The following is a 24,482-nucleotide window of genomic DNA, read 5'->3' on the forward strand; positions in this document are numbered from 1 at the left end:
AGGAAACACTTAAAAAAAAAAAAAAAAAAAAAAAAAAAAAAAAAGGCCAAGGGAATGGGGGGAGGGGAGAGTAAGAATCTAGTTGGATTGTTGGATTCATTTCATTTGCAATGGCTATTAGACATAAAAACAGAGAGGTGGAATAGCGATTGAACAGATGATTCTAAAATTCAAAGGTGAGGTTGAGGCCAAAGATATAAATTTAAGAATCATCAATAAACAGATGGTATCTGAGGCCATAAAATGGATGAGATCACCCAGAGACTGAATGTTGAGAAGAGAAAAAGTCTGAGATTGAAAATGATGAAGGTAGTTAGTTGATGATAGCTGTGGGGGTTTTTTAATTTTCTAATTTGGAAAAATTAAAAGCTGGCAACCCTATAGCAATCTTTAAAGGTTTGGTGGCATACATATAAATAAATATAAATATACTCACTATTTTACTGTATCTTGTTTTGTTTCTTTTTACTCCAAATTTCCTGAGAACCATAAATAATATCGCCAGCTCCCTTTGCTATCTTTAGTAGTTTTTCAAAGGTTTTTCTGGAAGGCATTCTTTTTTTTTTTTTTACTGGAAGTTTATACTTTGAAGAGGAAGAGGAGGCACAAGTGTAAGGGCTTTGGGGGCATGGATCCCCTGACTGCAGCGAGCCCCAGTGAACAGCAATCACTTGGTGCTGTCTCATGGCCCAGTGACACTGGTGAGCAGTATGCAGTGGTGGTTAAGGGCAGAGACTTTGCAAAGGGCCGTGGGTGTGTCCCAGCTCAGCCACTAATCAGCTAGAGGACCATAAATCAGTGTCGTCTCTCCCGGAGCCTCTGCCTGCTTCTCAGCACAGCAGGGTTCTTCTTCTAGTGTACTGAAGCCCTAAACAGTGTCAAGGCCCAAAACCTTCGGCCAGCTGCAATGCTGCTGCTGCAATGTTGTCCACGACAGAAGGAGAATGAATCTTCCTCCAAACCGTCCTCTTCCAGTCAGGGTTGGAGGCGTGAGAAAACGAATTAATGTCACACGCAACCATGTATAACCATGTGTTCAAACACCTGAGCCTCTACCACAGTGGTTCTCAACCTTCTGGCCCTTTAAATACAGTTCCTCGTGTTGTGACCCAACCATAAAATTATTTTCGTTGCTGCTTCATAACTGTAATTTTGCTACTGTTATGAATCGTAATGTAATTATCTGATATGCAGGATGGTCTTAGGCGACCCCTGTGAAAGGGTCGTTCGACCGCCAAAGGGGTCGCGACCCACAGGTTGAGAACCGCTGCTCTACCAGCTGCCTTCCTAATAGAAAACAGCATTGAGGTTGTCATTTTCAGATTAACAACCAATAAATTAATACAATCCCAGGATGATGACCTTCTTAGAGAAAGCTCAGAAAAGGAGCTAAAAGAAAACCAAGGTTTATTCCAGATCTTACATATCACGTGTATGCAGGAGGCGGGGCAATTGTAAATAGTATATCCCCCCCCCCCCCCCGCCCCCGTCTTCTGACACAGTGGCTACCAAGCTTTACTGTGAAACAAAATCACCTGGAGGACTTGTTCAAAGGTATGTTGCTGGGCCAACCTCAGCGTTTGTGATTCAGTAGGTCTGGGATGGGCCCTGAAACTTCGGATTTCGAACAAGGTCTCATGCGATGCTGAGGCTGCTTGGCCGAGAACCACGCTTTGATAACCATTGCTCAAAAAACGCCCACTATGTCCAAGCCACAGAGGAGAAGATTGGAGGGGACACTAATCTCTTTTATTTACTTCCAGCAGGGTCATGATTGATGGCCCGTGATGCCTGCAAGATTTTACCATAGGATTTGCAAATCCAGCCCTAGATAGTTACCGTATGAATCATTTTCCAGCCATGCAGAACTTCCAGGAATTCGTGGACACCAAACCACACACTTTTGAAAGCCTTCCCTAAAAGGAAAGCTTATGAGAAGCCCTGAGGATATGAAGTAAAGACACTCAAAAATAAATTCAACAATTACTTCATGGCAACACTGTCAAACTTTGACATAACCAAAGGCCATATGAAATATACTAAAAACTACACAGCAAAACCTACGTAATTAAAAAAAAGTAAGAGGGCCTAGCTAAACTGTGGAAAAAAATTTAAAAATAAATAAATCTTAGTACGTCTTTAAAAAAAAAAAAACTATACCATAATTGAGGACAAATAAGGAAAGGGAGAAAATTTCCGTTAAAATTGCTCTACATTTAAAAATGCAAATAAAAACTCAGTTATGATACTTACTCAACAAAATTTGCATTCCTAATTCAATGAAGCATGAGCTGATGAGTGTCATAACAGAAAAACAAATATACTGAACACAGAGGGAAACAGACCATCATACTGGGGAAATCCGTATTGAGACGACCTGTGAGAATGGAAGGGAATCCCAGGTAGAAGCACAGCAAATACCAAGTTCCAAAAATAGACCCAGCTCAGGGCACATGGGGAAAGCTGTAAAATGTGATGAAAGTGGAAAACGCCCTTGGAAGTATAGGGAAGAGTAAGGCTATTAAAGCAGGACCATGTGAGAACCCCAAAGACAGCCCATCAGAGTTTGGTCTTGCATCACAGTTAACAGGCAGTAAATGAATAAAGGTGCACCCTGTACAGGAACAAGAGTATCCCTGTGAGAATGCAAAATTTAGGCATAGACATAGTAACAGCAATACCAGGTGCCAAGTCCGAAAATTTTCTTGAGGTCCACACAAAATGGTAGGAAAGGAAGTGAGAGAGATCACATGTTTCACTGCACATATTCTCACTCTTTCCCCATAATTAGGCACTAGGCAGAAGTGGGGGGATGATCCCAGCTGAGGCCCTACAAGAGATTCTAATCCAGCACCCTCTATTGGAAATCACTTCTAAAAACCAGCAAACTGTCCTCAATGCTCTCTAATATCAATGGAAATGACCATGAATACATAAGCAGAGGCTGAAGAAATCACAGCTCAAACCCAGACAAAACAGGGTGTTGAGTTCCATGACATGACCTTTGTTGCCACTTATGACACCTGCTTGTACCTGATATCTCTTCAGAGGTAAGATGGTGGGTCCTATGGCAGCAGGACAAAGGAGAGAGGTGTGGTGGAAATCGTCAAGCCTTTTTGCAGAGGCCAATGTACAAAGTAACTGGACCTATTTGAAATCATTTATCTACAGGCTTTATTCTGATACTAGAGGCCAGGTGCATGGATTCATGCACTAGTAGGGTCCCTCAGCCTGGACTGAGGGCAGTGGGCTGAAAATGGCTCTCTGACATTCCCCAAGGGGTCCCAGATTGCGAGAGGGCATAGGCCAGGCCGAGAGACGCCACCAGTGCACAAACTAATGCACCAGGCCTCAAGTATGCATATAAGATCTTTGGTTAATCTCTTCCCACCCTCCTCCCTCCCCCCTTCCCTCTAAGATTCACCAGTCTTTTCCATGTTTCCATGCCTGTGGTTTCTGCTCCTATTGATCATTTGCCCCCTGGTGGTCAGTGCATGTCATAGCTACCGGTCAGATGGTCAAATGGTCGGCCAGTCGCTTAGGCTTTTATATATATATATATATATATAGAGAGAGAGAGAGAGAGAGAGAGAGAAATATGCTAATTAGCCGTTGCGCCCTGAAGCGTAATGACCAAGCGCGTCACGACTAGATCACGAATCAGTAGGACAGTGGGCCAGCGAGGTACAAGCGGGCTGCAGAGAACTACGGGAGGGGGCAGGGCAGCAAGCTATGGGGGGGTGGGGGGGAGCTACATGAAGGTGGCAGCAACCTACTAGTGCATGGATTCGTGCACAGGGCTACGTGTGTGTGTGTATGTGTGTGTGTGTGTGTATAAAGCCAAAGTGGGGGGAAGTCATCCGTGCCTCTAATGAAATTCTCAAAGAGCCTTCTTCATGGCCACCATGTGGTTCAGGCTACTACTATTCATGCTCACCTTAGAAATACAATAACCTCCTAGTGTCCAGTTTGCTTAGGAGAGTCCCAGTTAATGTTGTCCCAGTAAGTATTACCACCCTCTTTCATTCGCAGAAATTCCCCAGTATGGATGATGTATATTCACTCTACTTCTTATTTATTCTCACCTCACCTCAGTCCTTTCTCCACATCATAGAAAAATTATACTTATTACATTACTACAGTCCCTGATTACTTTGCAGCTTAAAACCTCTCCTTGGTTTCCACTGTGTTGGCACCAAAGTCCTACACTGGCTCTTTCGTGCACCTTTCCTTCTACGCATATCAGAATTCTTTAGTTCCTCGAGGACACCAGAGACTTCTGCCCTAGGCCCTCAAACATGCTGTTCCTGCTACTGGGAATGCTCTCCCATCACCTCTCTTTCTCCACTAATTCCCACTCAGCATTTGTAACTCAATCCAAAAATCACTTCCACAGGAAAGCCCTCCTTGAGCACCTCTTTGGACTATGCATATGCACTTCGATTTCTAACATCACATGTGTGACTAAATGCTTGTTTAATGTCTGCCATGGAACACAGCTCTCCGAGGACAGGGATTTTGATGGGGTTTATTCATCATTGAATACTCGGTGTCTAGAACAGTGTCCTCCACATAGTAGGTGCTCGGTTAACATTACTAAATAATTTAATTCACTTAGATCACATGTTACAATTTTTTGGTGTAGAAAATAAAGTGACCATTTGTAAAAAGAATTCATTTCATTCATCAGGGTAGTAATTTCCCACTGCTGCTGTTACAAATGACCACTAACTTAATGGCTTAAAATTACACAACTCTCCTACCTTATACTTCTAGAGGCAAAAAAGTCCAAAATGGATCACTCAGATTATAAGCAAGGTGTCAGCAGGACCATATTCTGGAGGCTCCTGGGAAAATCAAAATCCTTTCCTTTGATTTTTCCTGCTTCTACAGGCTGCCCGAATTCCTTGGCTTGCGGGCACATTCACTGCCAAAGCCAGCAATCGCATTACTCTGACATCTCCTTCCATCGCCATATCTGCTCTATGACTCTCCTGCCTCCCCCTTTCACTCATGAGAACCCCTGTGATTACATTGGGATCACCCAGATCATCTAGGGCAGTGGTTCTCAACCTGTGGGTCGCCAACCTGTGGGTCTCGACCCCTTTGGGGGGTCAAACGACCCTTTCACAGGGGTCGCCTAAGACCATCGGAAAACACATATATAATTACATATTGTTCTTGTGATTAATCACTATGCTTTAATTATGTTCAATATGTAACAATGAAAATATATCCTGCATATCAGATATTTACATTACGATTCATAACAGTAGCAAAATTACAGTTATGAAGTAGCAATGAAAATAATTTTATGGTTGGGGGTCACCACAACATGAGGAACTGTATGAAAGGGTCGCGGCATTAGGAAGGTTGAGAACCACTGATCTAGGGTAATCGCCCCATCTCAAGTTCCTTAATTTAATTACACCTGCAAGATTTTTTTGCCATGTAATTTAACATAATCACAGGTTTCAGGGATTAGAATAGCCACATCCTTAGGGGGGAGAGGAGGACAGAATTAAACAAACAATTACACCAAGAATTGTAACAGTGATACTTAACCATGCTAAGTCAAAATATAAGTCACAAAGTGGACTGCATATGGGTCAAGTCTGACCAAGCAGTTTAAACAGTTGCTGTTATTTTTTTAAATAAGAAAATGTCACTATAAATAAAGGAATTTCTGCTGCTCTTTTTTTAAAAATGACTAGCAGCTTTGCCTTTCGGCTAGCACAAATGGTTTCTGGTTCCACAGTCCTCTTCACTGCCTCTGTCTCCCTGACACTGAGCCACAGTTCAACCACCTGTCATCACGTTTATGCTGCTGTTTGTCCCACAGACCTGTGCTATCGAAAAGAGTACCCACTAGGCACATGTGACTATTTAAGTTTTAATTAATGAAAAGTGCAGGTCCTTAGTTGCACTAGCCACACTAAGTGCTCTTAATGGACCAGGCAATAGAGACCACGTCCACCATCACAGAAGGTTTTACTATCAACAGCCCATTTCATTCTCCACATCACACACGTGGCTCCTATAGGCATACCAGTTTACAATCCCCGCTACAGGATGGTATGTGGTTGTTTAAAGAGGAGAACCAAACTGGATCTGGAAATTCAAGGAAGGCCCTCCGTGGATCTGGGCTAGGAAGGACATGCCAATGTTCGTTGGTTGAAGGCAGCTGAAGGAAAAGTGGTCCAGGCAGAGAGAACACTGTATAAGGGAATCTGAAGTGGGATTTATGCTTATAGAAATCTTTCCTGATCATCTAAGCTCACTTCCTATCTCCTCACTAAAAAACATCCCTGTTTAGCACAAATCCACGCAGCAGAGGGCTGCGTATAAATTCAGATCTTCAGAGAACACTGCTCACTTTTCTTTTTCAAGTTTCACTTGAAAAACCATCTCCACTTGAAGGGCACATACTTTTCTTCCTCTCCAATTCAGGATGATAGTTTCCAAGCCTGAGACTATCAAGGCCCCAAATGTGAAGGCCATCTGCTGAGCAGACCGTTTCCCTGGGAACAGCACATGCTCTTCGGGAGTGGATTCCACTCAATAGTTTTCCTTCTAAAGGACAGTGACTTCTCTGTAGAAGAAGGCTTTCTCAAATTTTGTTGTTTTTTTTAAGAATTTGCCTCCTCTGTGAAAATGACGTGATTGGGGAGTTGTTTTGGATCCCATGCTGCTAAAAGCCAAGTTTTTGCTCACAGTTTCTCAGGTGCTGGGCCTATTTATTATTTGATGCATTTTGGACCCTCAGTTGTAAAAATACGGAAGCTGTTCTGATCTTTCCACTGAGGAGACTTTGCTTTTCCTGGTCCATGCAACCAAATGACAACTAACTCCAGGCAACTCGAAGACAACTCCTTCTGAACCTTCACTGGTTCTGTTGGAAATAGAGAGAAAAACAAATGGCCTAAAAAGCTCACAGCTCAGGGGTAAAGCAAGACATGTACATGAGTGTAATTCCTACAATCAGTGCAAAAATAGACATGTTATAGGTGTTAGAATAACAACCAATACACATGTTGGGAAAAACATCAAGGCGAGTGGACATATGCAGCCTCCAGGGAGGGGAACCAGCTCTCGGGGCAGATCTTCCGCTGACCTCTCAAAGGAAATCCAGGGGCAGTATCAGAGGCAAACACAAACCCAACTTCCCGGCCTAAGCCCTTCTGCCCACTTTCCTCTCACAGATGCTTCAGACCAACAAGATCGAAGGTTTTATTCCCATCATCAGACTCCCGCACCCACAAAATACCTGCCGGCACCTAAAGCAGCATCTTCCACTTCACTGCCTGGTACTTTTCCAGCCTCAGTGAGGATCTCCAACACGCCGCCGGATAACAGCATCACCCTTCCTGGACTCCACATGTGTTTATTGCAAGAAAAAATATAAAATCCTCCACGCTCGAGCCCTTCCAGTTGGCCTGTCTACTAGTTGCTTGTACTTTCATCTTTACTGTGAAGCAACCTTGTTAAAAAATTTATTTTTCAGGTGCCACCCCAGATAAATCGGCCTTTTGATCAGGGAAAACGCATAGTGAAATTAAGAAAGGACACATTTTCCTTTTTCTGGGAAGGTTTTGGGGATGTCAGTCACTGTAAAAATCTTTTCCTGGGAATGCTGTCCACATCTGCAAACTGTTGCTGTAAGACCTATGCAGAAATCCATTTAAGAAGAGAGCTTTGCTCCATGATAAGCAGTCTTTCCTGGAAAATGCCAATCCGGCCTCCTCGGCTGAACTAGAAAGTCATGTTGCTTTCTTTTTTCCTATGATGGGACAGAAGGAAGTGATTCACACACCTGAATTCCCTAAGAAATGGAAAATTTCTCACAGGAGAATGTTTTGATAGCTTTTCTTTCTTTCAAAGTCACGACGTGCATGTGAGTTTTAAGGGTTCCTTACACTTAAGGAACTTAAGATGGGAAAGAAAGAAAGAAACTTAAGATGGGAAAACGATAATGTGAATAATACCTTACTTAAATGAGTTCTGCCTTTTCATTTCCTTCCTCTTCTTGCATATTATCAGAAGCAAGTATGTTTGTAAATTACAATGCAGATGGCACAAGTTTATAGTTTCTGAAGAAGATATCACCATGCCTGCACAAATAGTTGCATAATGTCCAAGCCCCTCAACCTCTCAGACCTAGACCCGAGGGGCCCTTGCCCTGGGCCACACACATGACAAACCTCAAAATGAAATTTTTTTTACTTTCAGTCTTTAAGGTAGTTTTGTTTTTATTTGGTAATCACCTGAGCCAATGTGGGGGGGAGTCCTTAGCTGAACTGCCCTCAGGGCAGAGGGTGCTGAGCTCATGGAGAAGATGAACACAGCCTCTGCCCTCACCAAGGACTAAAGGGGTGTCTAGGTATATCAGACTCCCCCATAACTCTGCTCCCTTCCTCCCTCCCCCCAGCTCAGAGGATGTGGACCTAGAGGCACTTAGAACCCTCTGGAAGGCCCGGGTCAAACAAGGATGGCCTATAAGTGGAGAGTCTGCCAAACCCACCTCTCTAGGGAGCTGGGCAGGTCATTCCCATTTTGGATTGGGGGCTCAGAGGTCTGGGGCCTGGGCCAGCTCTCACCCTGCCCTGCTCCAGCAGAACCAGGAGACCACAGGGCTGGCACTAGAGAGAGTGAGGCTCCTGCAGCCTCCAGACGCTAGCTGCAACCCCAGGAGAGAAGGCAGGCAGAACTGGCTCACGCAGCCCTCTAGCTCATTTAGATACTTGGTCTGTGGGTCTCCATTAGCGCTTGCACTGGCCCCGAAATGGTAGGGGCATCCTGCCTCAGGTTCCTTGTCTAAAATGTCACACTTTTCACTTAAATACCTTAAGGTAAAGCGAGGGAAAAATTACAATTTAAGATGTCAGGGGGAAAAAATAAAATAAGATTTATTTTTCCAGTGTTATTCCAAGAAGAAATCTTTGAATGAATTGCAACTTCTGGCTTGCCCTTTCCTACATCTCGGGTTGCATGCCCTATAAAAAGAATGCCATTAAGTAAAACTATGGTTTGAAATGCTTGGGGATACATACACACAAAATACCACAAATACCACATTGTAAAATTCTCCATGTGGTATAAGAATCACAGTTTATCGCTCTCTAATGATCAATCGGCAATTAATATTTAACCACGTTCTTACACGGAAGACCTTCTCTAAAATACACAAGAGGAAAAGACTATGTTGAGATTATTTCAAGACTCAGCATTCAAACCATAACTTTAAAGAGAACAAATGAACAAAGTCATGCCAAAAGGAGCCCAGTATTACACACAGTGAGGAGTATTTACTCTTCTTACTTAGAAGCATTAACTTAAAAATATCTAGAGATGTCAGTTGTGAAATACTAATCTGAATTCTTCATTTTTCTGATTCTTTATACTAATCACAAAGACAGATGTGCTTACTATTCACAATGCCTAAACCATAAGCACAGTGTAAGAAACAGCGTTCCCCTTCTGATCAGAAGCATAAATAATGTTTCTATATTATGTCGGATTCCTATATATCACGGGACCGGTTGAAATGTATCTCTGGCTACTGTAAATCATAACTACAGTTCAGCGGAACCTCCTCCCTGAATGCAGAAAACAAGCACATAGCAATGAAAGCTGGGGTTGCACACGACTTGAGTGTGAGTTTCTTCATAGCCCATTTTAATTGATTTATATAGACAGGAAAGAGAGGGAACATTAAACCTTCTACAAACCTTCCCAAGCTCTCCTAATTAGGCCAGTCCTGCATAAAGAACTTCATAGTTTTAGAAAATCTGAGAGCAATGAAATGAAAATGAGATAAACTGGGGGAAAACACAAATATTCCAACACCTGTTCTCAAATTCTGTGCTTCTAACAAAGGGAAAATTATAGGTAATAGACACAGAGGGCTATGGCCAGGTTCCTCACTGGGCCACAAAATGGCATTTTTGTCCATAATTTATCTTTATGAAGAAAATCTGTGAAACAAGCCAAAAGTATCAAAGAGCACAGAAAAAGCCATGCTTGACATGAGAAGTTTATTTAACAGAACATTAACTGAGACATGTAAAGTAACTAATCTCTGTCAGGACTTACAGTGCTAGTTGGGTTTTTTGGGGTTGTTTTTTTTAAAGCACTTGAATCTTTATTTAAAATGTTCTCAAAATCTTTCTGTCTAGCAAATATACATGTAAAAACTGAAATATCTAAAGTAAATGGCACTGTTCTAGAAAATATGTAAGGCGGTACTAAAACAGACTCTAAGCCACCATTGATTGTAAGGCACATCTTAATTTATATCCGAAGAGAAAGAAAAATCGTGAAATAATTATACCATCAAGTGTGAGACACATCCCAATTTCAGAAATGCTAAATGTGCAAAGTCAAGTCATTAAAATATGAAAAACATGTCTAATTATGATACTTGAAAAAGCTAGAATGAACATTTGTGTATAATGACCACTTAGCAAATACTTGTAGAATAAATGAGTGAATGACTTTACAAACAACTTTCTTGGTAGAAAAGTGGGATGAATAAAACTTCTACAAAGTTTTATGAATAAACTCTGTGATCACAGAGACAGATGGTTCTCCTTCATCAAGCTCCCTCCCCTGTGACTCTGGCCCGGCTTTCTCTCCCCATTAGCGTTTCTATAATGTTGCAGTGAAAAGCACACACTCCAACACTGGTTTTATACACATACCACATTCATACACACTCAGCCACACTCTAGAGCAGAGGTCAACAAACTATGACACACATTAAACCCTGCTGCCAGTTTTGTAAAGATAGTTTTATTTGAACAGAGTCATGCTTTATGTATTGTCTATGGCTGCTTCTATCATGCTACAATGGCAGAATTGAATAACTGCAAGAGATGAAAAGGCCCGAAAGCTTCTATCATGCTTTTTTTCATAGCGACATAAATTTATATTAAGCAAATGATGTTATAAATATCCAATGGCCCTCGCAGAAAAAAGGTTCCCCAATCCCTGCACTAGAGCATAAAGCCCTAAAGGGCAGCGGCCATATAGAAACTGGTCTTACTCTCCCAGCAGTATATGGCATCAAGCAAAGAGCAGATAATGTATGCTCAGTGGTAGATTTTAGTAATCTAAGGGCACCACACCTCTAAGTTAACCTGAAAGGCCTTGTGACACACATACCTTTTCCCACTTATCTTTATCCAGGCTACTTCCATTTCTAGAGGAATCGCTTTGCCCTCAATTTTACCTTTTTGTACTATTAAGATTTAGTATATAAATCAGTGCCACACTTGCTGTCTGACTAATGCAGAGACTAACTCCATCTATCTTCCTGATTAGGTTCATTGAATAGATGCTTTAAAAAAACAACAGATTTTAATGAGTTAAATGCTGACATCAATATTGAATTCATATGTTCAGACATTTATTTTTACATCACTCACTGAATAGATGCTTTGAGGGTCATCGATTGTCTTTCACACAACAAACAATACATACAAAGAAGCATTAGCCTCCTAACAGCAGTCAAGGCACCAATTATTTGCCAGTTAGGCATGCCCTTTGTGCTACTCTAGATAAAGAGCTGCTAAATAGAATTAGACACAGCACCCACCCTCACTTAGACTTAATCTCCTTAGACTCATTTCAAAGTAAATAGCATGATAGTTAACAGAACCTCAAGTTGAAGACAAGGGGAAGATCTACTAAGTCATTCAATCAGGACTTTTAGGTACTTGCTGTGTGCAAAGGCCCCGGGGCAGCTGGAAGGATGTACAGTCATGGCTCCTTATCTTGAGCTTTGTACAAGACAGCAGCAAGGGTACTGCTGTGACCAGCTCTAATAAAAGGCAAACCAAAGAACACAGACCTTTGGGTTCCTGAGGAGGAAAGGATTCATTTTGAGAGGATTGGGGGTTGAAGAAGGAAAAAGAGATCTCATGAAGGAGGTTTTAAGGTAGATTTTTAAAAAGAGAAGAATAACCCAGCCGGTATGGCTCCATGGTTGAGCCATGACCTATGAACTAAGTGGTCACCAGATCTAGTCCAGTCAGGGCACATGCCCAAGTTGTGGGCTTGGTCCCCAATGGGGGGCGTGAAGGAGGCAGCCAGTTGATGTTTCTCTCTCATTGGTATTTCTATGTCTCTATCCCTCTCCTTTCCTCTCTCTCTAAAATCAGCAAAAACATATTTAAAGGAGAAGAAGAAAAACCTTCCTGTGTGAGGAAGGAATAAAGGCACAAAGATGGGGAGGCATCGTGCCTGGTACATGTGTACGTGCTCAATGAGGAGAGCTACTATTATACAATCATGACATGTACCTATTCTGTGCCAGGCGATATATCTGGGAGCGAGACAAGCTCTTACTAAAGACAGAAAAACTTCCTCTAAAGCTGACTGCATATTGCCATCACTCTAGTCTAAGGAGAACACAGTGTGGGTGAGGAATATGGTGGGAGACAAGGCTCAACACACAGGCTGGGATCTAATTGTGAAGTGCCTGGGATGCCAGGACAAGGAGGTTGGATTCTATGCTAAAGAATATTGTCACGTTTTAAATATCTATATAATAAATTAAATGCATGTATATTTAATATCTTGTGAGTTCTGCTCACATTTGAGGGCACTGGAGATCACTTTAACACTAGTCTTCAAAACCAGTTGTTTTTATAGCAAAGTACAGGGCAAAACCTGAATTCAACTCACTATGAAAAGTACCACTACGCCTTCTCCAGTGCTCAAGCTTGCTCATATTGAGCAATACAGAAGGGACCCAGTGTACGTTAGCATAGCAGCCGATGTACCGCTCACTAGCTGTGGATTGGAGGTTATTTCCAAATAACTTTAACTTAATACACACTCTAACAGTTTTCCAGACCTCTATTTTTTGTGTTGATGAACACACACCTTTAGTTTTATTTTTAAAAGCAACAAAAGTCCCTCCACTACCTAAATGCTTCTTTATAAAGTAGCTTCAGAAGTGGTGAGAACATGCTTTTAGCAACTTAATCCCCAAACAGCAGCCCCATGGCTTTCTCAGGCATGTCCCACCAACTCTTATGTCCTAGCTCAGTGATGGCGAACCTATGACACACGTGTCAGAGGTGACACTCGAACTCATTTTTTTGGTTGATTTTTCTTTGTTAAATGGCATTTAAATATATTAAATAAATATCAAAAATATAAGTCTTTGTTTTACTATGGTTGCAAATATCAAAAAATTTCTATATGTGACACGGCACCAGAGTTAAGTTAGGGTTTTTCAAAATGCTGACACGCCAAGCTCAAAAGGTTCGCCATCACTGTAGCTGGACTGTTTCCTAAAAGCCAGCTTCCTTTGCCTCTCCCAGAGTGACACTTCTTCCCCAATCATCACAGTAAGTCAATTCCCAGGTAAAATACTTATCCTCATGACTTGTCTTCCCCCGATATACTAGAGCAATTTAATATTTAAACATTCAATAAAATAAACAAAATATTTCTTGGCTAATTTATCTTCACTTACATATGCTTATTAGGCTAACCTAGGGCTTCTCAACCTTGACACACTGACATTGGAGACCAAATAGTTATTTGTTCTGCGGGCTGTCCTGTGCTTTGTGTAACGTTTAGCAGCATCCCTCTTGGCCTCTTACCCGCTAATCGCCAGTGGGTAAGTTTGGTTGTCACACCACACTGTGACAACCAAAATTGTCTCCCGTCACTGCCAAATGTCCTCTGGAGGTAAAATCATCCCCTGTTAATAATCACTGATCTAAACTCATTAGTTCCATTTTATAGCAATAGTAAAAGGTAACCTATATTGAGGTTTACAATTGGCCATCCACTATCCCAATCATGTTTACAAGTTAACTCATTTAATCCTCACAATACCTCCTTTTAAAGATGAAGAATTACTCTGAGAAGATAAGTGTCTTATCTAAGGCCAGACAGAACCATTTATTGAATCCAAGCCCACTGATGTCAGAATCTTGGCTCTTAACTACTTCACCAGTTTGCCTTTCTTAAAGGCACAAAACTGGCAGCAGTAGACCAGGTACAGTCTCTCTCTTTCTTCTCTATTTTGTGACCCAACACACATTAAGGACATATCATTTGCACAGCAAGAGCTCTTACATCTTCCAATGAGTAAAATTCTTACATCTTCCAAGGAATAAAATTCAACTGTTTAACAACGGGTGTCGCTCAGGCATGAGCCAACCCATGGTCCTAAACAACACATATGAGTATGCCCAGCCTCCTAATGCCGCAGGCTGAATGCCATCTGCATTTTCCTCAACTGAAGTTTTGTTTTGCCCAAGCGGGCACTGCCTGGTCAAAAGCAGCCATTCATAGAGCACCTACAAGGCACAGAGCACCAAAACTGGACATGGATACTAAAATAAGTAAGAGACCAGATCCTTGCTTTTAAGATATTTGAAATCTCATGGGGCCAAAGCACCCATAAAATGACTTAGGAAGACTCACAGCACATCACAACGGCAAGAACCTCAACTAAAGGTAAGGAGAACCCAAGTTGACTGCATCAAAACTTAGAATCCTATATAATAAAAGGCGAACATGCAAACAGACTGAATGGCGGAACAACCAGAACAACCGGTCGCTGTGACGTGCACTGGCCACCACAGGTCGTGTGCAGAACATGGCAGGAGTCAGCTGTGGTGGGATGGAAGAGCAGGTGAGTGGGGGCACCAGACCAAGGTGGGGTGCCGGTTGCTGCCATCAGGGCGAGCCTCTGGTGATTACTGAAAATTCTTTGCTCCCGTGCACCACGGTCCCACCGGGCGCTCGTACCTGCTGCCGGTGCCAACCCTGCTCGCACCCACTGCTGGCACTGGAGCTGCTGTTTGCACCCAGTGCTAGGCCCACTTGCACCCACAGCCAGTGCCCGGTGCCAGTCCAGATTGCTCAGCGCCATCAGCAGATGCAAGCAGCGGCTGTCGGCCCTGATCACCCCTGAGGGCTTCTCCACCTCCCCCGCTCCTGAGGGGTGATCAGGGCAGCAGCCACTGCTGGCACAGGTCCCAATAGCTCCGTGCCTTCAGTGTGTGTGAGCGGTGGCAACGGGAGCGGGGCTGCCAGCAGACAGGGACGGGGGAGGGAGGGTCACAGTGGGAAGGGCCGGGCAAAGGTGCGGAGGATGGGCCGAGACCTGCCCCTGTGCCTACTGCAGCCTCACAGCCCACAGTTCCTTTCAAGGTGCACAAATTTGTGCACTGGGCCCCTAGTTATAGAATATTTTTCTTAGAAACAATTTTTAAAAGCGTGAAATCAAGCAGGCTAATAAAATGTTGTGGATTAACAGTACTTAATGAGCTTATTTAATGGATGTGAGAATGACCTCCAAACAAATTCACCTATCAGTTTGTTTAAATGAATACAGCTTTCTATGAAGGCTGAAAGCTATTTGTGCTCTTTAGTAGGATAAACATTTCCCTTATGCTCCTGTGTAATATATTAATTTGCTTAGCAAATCCTTTGCAAAGGTAAACTTTGGCCCAGCCCATACAAACTGGCACAAATTTTAAATGAGTGGATTATTAATTAATTAAGCTTTTACTTCAGAAATAATTGACCTTACAACTATTAAAGCTAATCAGAAGTAATGTGGGGAAGGGGGTTGAGGAAAAGGGGTTCTCAGCCAGTTTCTCTGCCTAGGAGAATAACTTGGGCCTCATTTCCAGGTTATTGATCTGGGGAGGGACTTGCTGTTTGCATTTTTTTTTTTTGTCCTTTAAATCTTTTTTTTTAATCTTTATTGTTGAAAGTATTACATATGTTCCCTTTTTTCTCCCATTGACCCCTTATAGCCTGCCCCTGCCCCCCACCCCCACCCCAGGCCTCCATCACCCTATTGTCTGTGTCCATGGATTATGCATATATGCACACAAGTCCTTTGGTTGATCTCTTCCCTCCCAACCCCACCTTCCCTCTGAGATTGGACAGTCTGTTCCATACTTCTATGTCTCTGGATCTATTTTGTTCATCAGTTTATCTTGTTCATTAGATTCAAAGCTCCTCAAATTGTTCTAATGAGACCCAGAGCTGAGCACAACTGGACCAAAGGAATGTCAATGCAAACTAGGTATCAGGAACTCTGCACACATCCACTGCAGACAGTAGGCTCTTGCAGCCCAGAATCGATCAGCTCTTCTACCAGCTCCTACTCTGTAACCTGAGGTAGGTTTACTTCTCTCTGATCTTTGGCTTCTTCATCTGTAAAATGAAGATGTTCAGTGGAGTAAATGAGGAAAGCCATGTAATGCTTAGCATGCTGACTAAAAGTACTCACTATATTTTATTTTTTTAATTTATGTTTATTGTTGAAAGTATTACAGGTGTCCCCTTTTTTTACCCTTTGACCCCCTCTCCCAGGTCTTTACTGCATTATTGTCAGTGTCCATGGGTTATGCATATATGCATGTAAGTTTTTTTATTAATCTCTTCCCTTCCCCCCCTTCTCCCCACTCCCCACCCCGCCCCTGCCTTCCCTCTGAGAATCATCAGTCTGTTGCACGCTTCCATGTCTCTGGATCTATTCTGTCTGTCAGTTTATTTTGTTCACTAGATTTCACATATAAGCAAGATCATATGATATTTGTCTTTCTCTAACTGGCTTATTTCGCTTAGCATAATAATCTCGAGGTCCCTCCCAAAGGGTAAGAGGTCTTTTTTACTGTTGCATAGTATTCCATGGTGTAAATGTACCACACCTTTTTTATCCACTCATCTACTGATGGGCACTTGGGATGTTTCCAGATCTTAGCTATTGTAAATAACACTGCTATGAACATAGGGGTACATATTTCCTTTCTGATGGTGTTTCAGGATACTTAGGACATAGTCCCAGAAGTGGGATCGCTGGGTCAAATGCTACAGGCTTTTCAGAAGAGATGACTTTTCAGTTGCATATTGGTCTTAATAGTAAAAATAAACCTATGTGCCTCTGTCTAATAATTTTTCATTTTACCAATTAACTTCTTTTTAAAAAGGGAGTCACAAAATTCAATGATAAACTATGTGGACTTCCTGTTTATAATTGACATGCAATCTAAAGAACAAACTGCATTTGCCCATCAGGCATCCAAAATCCAACTGATGTGTTATTCTTTGCCACTTAAATCTTTGAGGTCCCTGAACTATTTCCGACAGCCCTCCTACCCTTTTCAACAATTACGCAAACATGTGCACCAGCCCCAAATGCTAAGGCAAAAATATGTTTTCATCTACATGGTTCCTTGCAATAACTAATCTTTAGAACACAATAAAGTCAATTCCAGGCGGAGCTGAGTTTTTTACAGTATTAGTTATAAACCCCAATAATAATTTATAATGGAAATTCTGAGATGTCCCCCACTATGGAGGATGTTGGTCCTGGGCCCAACGACAGAACATGTGTTCACAGGCGCACACAACTGTATGTGTGCAATATGCACACACAGAAAAGGGTTCCTTTCACTTAACTCAAATTTATTCAGAACAGTTTTATGTTATTTATTTTCATGAGTTTTAGACAAGATCTTTTTTAGCACATTACAGAGGCCTGGAGGGGCTTTCTGCATAAAAGACAAAGCCAACCACTGTTAATGCAAAGTATAGTAACTCAGTGTTTTGAGAAATACGGCCAAACAGATTTGAATATGAAGCCATTGGGCCAAGAAATCTTGGTGTCTAGAGCTGAGAGCAAAATTGGCAGTTGAGTTCTCACTATCAGGAGATTTCTTGCTACCTTATGGCCTCTTGGCGTAGCCTGACTCAATGTTACACAGATTCATATGCATGCTCCACAAAACATTTAGGATGGAATATTTCCTATCATTCATGTGGTGATAAAACATAAGTCATGAAAGACTGGATCTGTGGTCTTTGCTGGGCCTCTGTGTGACATTACTTAACATTAATCCTTCTAACACTAAGTGTGTTCATCTGAAAATGCCATAGAAATAGCATCTATGGAGCTCTTCCTCTTGGGAGCACGCCCACGCCTTTCCTATCCCCCTCTTCTTCCCTGTAGGTGTGTCCCCTTTACCTTGCTCTTTCTCCTAAGCTTCAAGGGCCCTCCCTTTCCCTCTGAAACTTGTTTCCTGAAGCCATTTCTTCTGCAGCTCACTTCTTCTACGTCTGTGACTTTCTAAATAAACTTTTGCATATGGTTTGAAAGAAAAAGAAAAAAATAGCATCTATCCCAACAGGCAGCTGTGGAGATTAAATGAGCTAATACATGTAAAATGCTTGGAAAAATAAGTGCTTAATACATATTAACCATGATAATGATTATCTGTCTTACCTGACATTTCCATCATTAAACCACACTCACAAAATTTACATCAAAATTCTCAAACAGATATTCTAACACCAATTGTTTTACACTCTACTATGCTAAAAACCCAGCACCCCACGGTGAACTAAAAACTAGGCCCCATGCCATGCTGAACATTATGGAAGAAAAAGCTAAAAGAAAACACACACACACAACAATTAAAACAACAGATAGCAGCAGATCTGATAGTCATGCTAAGAAAATCACAACTCAGACAACCTACCTGTAGGAAGTCTGAGAATTTTAATGCCCGTAGGGCGCTATTTGAGGTTCATAAAGCATCTTTACTGGAATAAGATTTAAGAGGCCTTACAAAGATCTTTACCTTCAAAAACTAGCATTGAAAGAGCAAGATGAGACACTAGTCGCAGAGTTTGGCTTCTTATCCTCCCTCCTCCCCACCCCCAACCCCCTCACACACACACAGACAGACCGACACGCATACACACATATTTCAGGTAATTCAGGAAGCTGTTCAGGAAGCCTTCTCGTTATATTTTTAAAAGCTCCCTTTCCATCATTAAAAAGGCACACATTTCTAATAGGTAAACATCCTTCAGTTGAACAAGCTCGAAGTATGACTATTCCTAAGTACAGTTGCCTTTATTTTCCAAAACTCCTGGGCACACTTAAACCAACGTGTGAAATTCCATGAACTCCAGGCAGGAGGTGAGGGGGTGCTAAAGTGCTTAAGCTCACAACAGTGAGACCCAGTGAAGGACAGACGGACTAGCCTACAGAACAGCAAAATCTGAGTGCGTAATAGCAAATTATTTTTAATAAAGGGCCAATCAAAAGTTTACTGGAACATGAAGGAGACTTTAAGAGACCACTTTACACAGCCTGCTGGAAAGCGAGACCTTCTGAAGGTGCACGCCACCTGAATGTAACAGTAGTTCAGTCCCCTGACAAAATCATCCACACACGGATGGCTGAGGACACTGCTCACCCATCACAGAAAGTAAAGAGGGTCTCCAAGGACCACCAGAGTCTCAAAGTCTCACAGCTCCACGTTTCAGGTTGATCAATAGAACAACCCAAATGTCTAATTAAATTTTGTCTGGCTAAAGCTTCATGTAAAAACATTTTTTTAAAAGAAGATATACTGGTATTGTTCAAATATTGGTAGTGTGTTTTTTTAAAAAGTTAGCTCTTGTGAGAAAAAAATTAATATGCTATTTCAATCTTGGCTGATATTTATGCCTATAGTCGACACAACTGTTTTATTTTTAAATGGCTTGTAAGACATTACTAGAATGGCCTTAGAATCCATTTAATGACTGATCTGCACTCTCCCAGTGCATGGGAAACGCAAGCTCCAAAAATGTCCGAAGAGAAACCAATCAAAAATGAAAAGTAAATCTCATTCAAGGGTGCCATCTAGTGGGGAAAATCGGGTGGCTGTAATGGTGCTAAGCAACATTTGGATGGTATGTTTAAAACCCCAGGATCTTGGATTTGGAAAAAACTTAGTTCAGTGTTTCCCAAAAATACGTTCCTTGCTAACAGTATTCTGTCATCAAATACACTGAAGACATGCTGGGTGAAACACTGTGGAAAATAGGTCTTTGCTACAGAACGTCTCACGACCTAGAATATGCTCACACACGTTGGGAATCTCCAAAGGGGGGTGCGGCATTTCTCACATGTATTTGATCAGCGCCAACTCTTTACGTGTGGATGCCTCTGAACACCTCACAGACCACTGGAGCTTCTCAAATCAATTTTTTAGGCAATGCGGATCTACTCCAGCTCCTCCCTCCACACTTACCCAGGAGGTCTCCAGCAGTGTAAGTAACTTTCCCTGGTTCCCAGGACTGCCCGAAGCCCCTCAAGCCCATTGCAGGTCTGTCTTTGTAACTGAGGGCGAGTGGAGGTGACCTGAGGACACTGTCCTTTGTCCCTCTTCTCTGGCATTAAAATTCTATTGTGCCTGTAAACTAGAAGAACATCCTATTGCACTTAGATTAAATAGACTTAAAACTAAAAATAATACTCCTCTTTCAAGTTCCGATGGTTATTATTTTTTAAATCTGGCTACAAATTGATCTTAATGTACATATCAACATGGGTGATAGTTCACCTCTATAAACTGTGCTAACTTTAAACTTAAATTTTCGCAGAAACACTACTTACGTGTGTGAAAGTTATTTCTGGTGACTCCCATACATGTCCCATTTGAGTGTAAGCCGAAGGGACAACCACAATACCTAATAGTGATTATGCAAATAAAAAATCAAAGAAGGATGGGCTAAAATGATAAGCTTGAAGAAAGGCGGGTCTTATGTACCTCCCCTACCTACCTCAACTACATAGGACAATACACAGGATAATAACAATGGAATTACAAAAGCAGCTTCCAAAGGTATTGCTACAAATTATCCTGAAAAACTAAAATACACTTTCATTGTGCTGTGTTTATGCACATCCCGAGGAACCTATGATGCACCAGCGACACAGTTCCTTTCGGGGAACTGAGTTCAGGTGGTGACGGCTAAGTGGCCTCAGGCTCCCCATCCGCTAGGGATGGACGGCCAGAGCCAAAGTGTCCTGTTACCTGTCCTCTGCATCTCCTGAGCTGGCTCCATAGCCCACTCCCTTCTCTTAAGACTGAAAAATAGGATAATGGTAACTTCAATGAAGAATAAAGAAATAAATGCAAGTAATAAAGTTACCTTGTTACTTTTAAAATCATTTTGATGGTTATATAATATTCTGTCACTGCTACTTTCTATATTTGGATATTTTTTAAGTTTTCTCCTATTTAAAAGAATGTTCTCTTATTTTTTTAAAAAAAAACAACTTAAGTTTTCCCTTATTTTAAAATGGGGGGAAATTGTTCTCAGTTTCTTTGGGCACAAAACTCTTTCTATTGTAAGAATTATCTCCAAAGGCGAGATTCCAGAAGAAGTATTATAAGAATCAAAGGTTAAGACTCATTTATAGTGACAAGTTTTTTTCCTACCGCGGTTGTCCCAATTTACATCAAATCTCTGATTTCTTATCCCTCAGTTCTAAAAGGGAGTCTTGAGAGTGACCGTAGGTGTGCAGACCCCTCTTGTGTGGACCAGGTCAGAATGCACAGCCACTGAAAGGCTCAACTGTCTGCACACACATTTAGACTTGAATGTGAAGAACCGGCTCTCATATTCGAGATGCAAATTGTAAAGATTCCCAAAACTCTAAAGCCATAAGTTTCCAAAGGACTTGTACTTCTGATAGGAAAAGAAAGGGAGGAAGCCCGACCAGCGTGGCTCAGAGGTTGAGCATCAACCTATGAACCAGGAGGTCACAATTCGATTCCCGGTCAGGGCACATGCCTGGGTTTCGGGCTTGATCTCCAGTGTAGGGCGTGCAAGAGGCAGCCAATTGATGATTCTCTCTCATCATCGATGTTTCATCTATCTCTCTTCCTCTTACCTCTCCCTTTCTCTCTGAAATCAGTAAAAATATTTTTTTTTTAAAAAAAGAAAAGAAAAGGGGGAGGTTCTTAATTAGGACCCCAAGTCTCAAAGCGATAATAAGAGATTTAACACGTACATATAGGATTGGTGTTTTAATCAGATTAACAGAGACCCAAGTACAGAGTGGAAAGTATTATCAGTGAGACAAAAGTATTGTCAGTGAGACTGGGTGGGTTAGGAGAAGGCTGGTGTCCAAGTTTGAAATTGGCACTGCTTTGTACCAGAGAGCTGGCTGTGATTTCTTTACATCTGCCCTGGAAGGCTATCTCTTAGGCTGCTCCTGGATTCCAGCAACATGACGGGGTGTTGTAAAGTGACTCTAAGAGGCAAGAACTGATCTGAAAGACTTACTGGTCCCTCCCACACGCCCCCAACTCCCACTATACTCAGCCCAAAAGTTAACTTTCCTCAGGAGTCCCTAAACCACACAACACTTTTTTACTTCTAAAACTCTTTTGCTTTCTGAGGATTTTCTGACAGGAACCACAATTGTTTTCAAAGGCTTGGCTCTGAGTTCGATGCACAGCACACTAGAGACAGCTAATCCACTGAGAGGAGGCTCAGCCCTGGGTTATTTTTCTTTCCTTACCTTGCTCAGAACAGGGTTCCCAACATACCAAGTAGTCAGCTCATGCTGCCACACAACTGAGCAGTCATTGATTCATTCCAGTATTTACTGTGCTGTTATTATGTGTCAGGCTCCATGCCAGGTCCTGAGAACCCAAAATGGATATTAAGTCCATAACTCCAGCCTCATTCATTTACCAGGTAAGCCAATTTCCCTGAGCCTCAGTTTCCTCAACTGTGACGTGTGGATTAATAATGGTACCAGCCTTAAACTATTAAATAATTGCCCAGCTGGTGTGGCTCAGTTGTTGAGCATTGACCTATGAACCAGGGGTTCACGGTTCGATTCCCCATCAGGGCACATGCCCAGGTTGTGGGCTCCATCCCCAGTAGAGGGCGTGCAGGAGGCAGCCAATCAATGATTCTCTCTCATCGTCGTTGTTTCTATCTTTCTCCCTTTCTCTTCCTCTCTGAAATCAATAAAATACATATAAAAATATTAAATAATTATATATATCAAATTAAGTGAAATAATATACATGATTCCCAACACCTGTTAAATATTCAAAAAGTGTACCTTAGTCACTAACATGAAAAAATTGCAAGCACAATTAATTTAGCTGCCTCTGGTTAAAAATAGTCAAAGCAGCCGAAACCGGTTTGGCTCAGTGGATAGAGCATCGGCCTGCAGACTGAAGGGTCCCGGGTTCGATTCCGGCAAGGGCATGTACCTGGGTTGCGGGCACATCCCCAGTGGGGGGTGTGCAGGAGGCAGCTGATCGATGTTTCTCTCTCATCGATGTTTCTGACTCTCTGTCTCTCTCCCTTCCTCTCTGTAAAAAAATCAATAAAATATATTTTTTTTTAAAAATAGTCAAAGCAATTGTCAATAGACAACATATGTAATACCTTAATCAATAAAAAAAATAAAAATATTTCCATGAAATCCCCCCAAAAATATCCTGTATAAATTAAACTATCATGTGCTTATTATGGAAAACTGGTAAAATATAGAAAAGCAATAGAAAAGAGTCTATCATCCATCTTATCATATAATAATAATCATTCTTATCTCCTTCTATATCTATTATTTTCATTGTTGAAATCACACTATGTCTATAGTTGGTTTGTCTTATTGTGGTAAAATATACCAAACATAAAATTTGCCATCTAAAAAAGAATAGACAATGTGAACAATATAATCTTATATTTGATGTCCAAATATACCAGGTAGGGAAAAGTAGGTTTACAGTTGTTCATATGAAAAATAATACAATAATTAATAAATAATAATATAAGAATAAACTGTGTTTTGTGTACTCACAACTGTAAACCTACTTTTGCCCACCCTGTATAATGCTCTGTCTCTATAAATGAATATCAATGTAGCCTACGAATTCCTAATTCCAACCCCTACTGGAGATTAAAGGTACAGGTGACTTAACCTTGCAATTAAAAGTAACTCAGTCATCACTAGTTATTTAAAAGACCATTAGTCTTTTCAGATTCTTTTCTTTCCCCATTTCTCATCTACCCCTGACTTCCTGACACTGGGAAAGCAACTCTGGGGCGTGCCTGCCATCTACAGGTGGTGTCATGTCAGAGTAGCTGGTGCCACCTGGTTTGCATGTTGACTTCTGGCATCAACTACTGATGACAATAGCCCCACCATGGGCTCCAACAAGATCCACCAAGTCTTTCTGCTGCCCATCCAGGTCTCCCCAATCTTTCAACCCTCTCAGCATCTGCCACAGCTCCCCTTGAGGACTCAGGACCTCTCTGCTGCTGTTCCCATACCACACGGGAGCTTAGGTCCTCTATGGCTGTCCTCAGCTACCACCACTTCACTCACGAGGTCAGGTGAATGTGCATCTTCTCGTCTCCCCGGGTGCAAGCTCAGTTCCCCCACTGCTCTAGATTCCTCCTGAATTATCTTGGGAGATTTCTGGAGCTGAGAAGACCATATCTAATTCTCTCTTCCCTCATGTGAAAGGGGGCAGGGTGCAGAGGGTCTCTTCCAGGTACCCACTTGCTTTGCAACTCCAACCACATCCCCTTTGGAAAAAAATGGGTCAATATACTTAAGTACTTAATGGTTATGACCTTTTGAAGTGCTTCATTAACCAGTTTCCTTCTCTGTATAATAGGGA

The 24,482-nt window shown here is 41.8% G+C and overlaps 1 protein-coding gene and 1 non-coding gene across 6 annotated transcripts in view; both read right to left on the reverse strand.

The window, feature by feature from the left end:
• ERC2 (ELKS/RAB6-interacting/CAST family member 2) overlaps positions 1 to 24,482 on the reverse strand; it is an 882,521-nt gene that overhangs the window by 666,482 nt on the left and 191,557 nt on the right. The gene's annotated exons all lie outside the window — the stretch shown is intronic.
• LOC138992813 (small nucleolar RNA SNORD72) lies at positions 11,357 to 11,431 on the reverse strand. Its single transcript, XR_011468150.1, has one exon. It is a non-coding gene; the product is annotated as a small nucleolar RNA SNORD72 (small nucleolar RNA).

Source organism: Myotis yumanensis, unplaced genomic scaffold (genome assembly GCF_028538775.1).
Source record: "Myotis yumanensis isolate MYYU_CA2020_CCGP unplaced genomic scaffold, mMyoYum1.0.hap1 SCAF_14, whole genome shotgun sequence".
Classification (NCBI taxonomy): Eukaryota; Metazoa; Chordata; class Mammalia; order Chiroptera; family Vespertilionidae; genus Myotis; species Myotis yumanensis.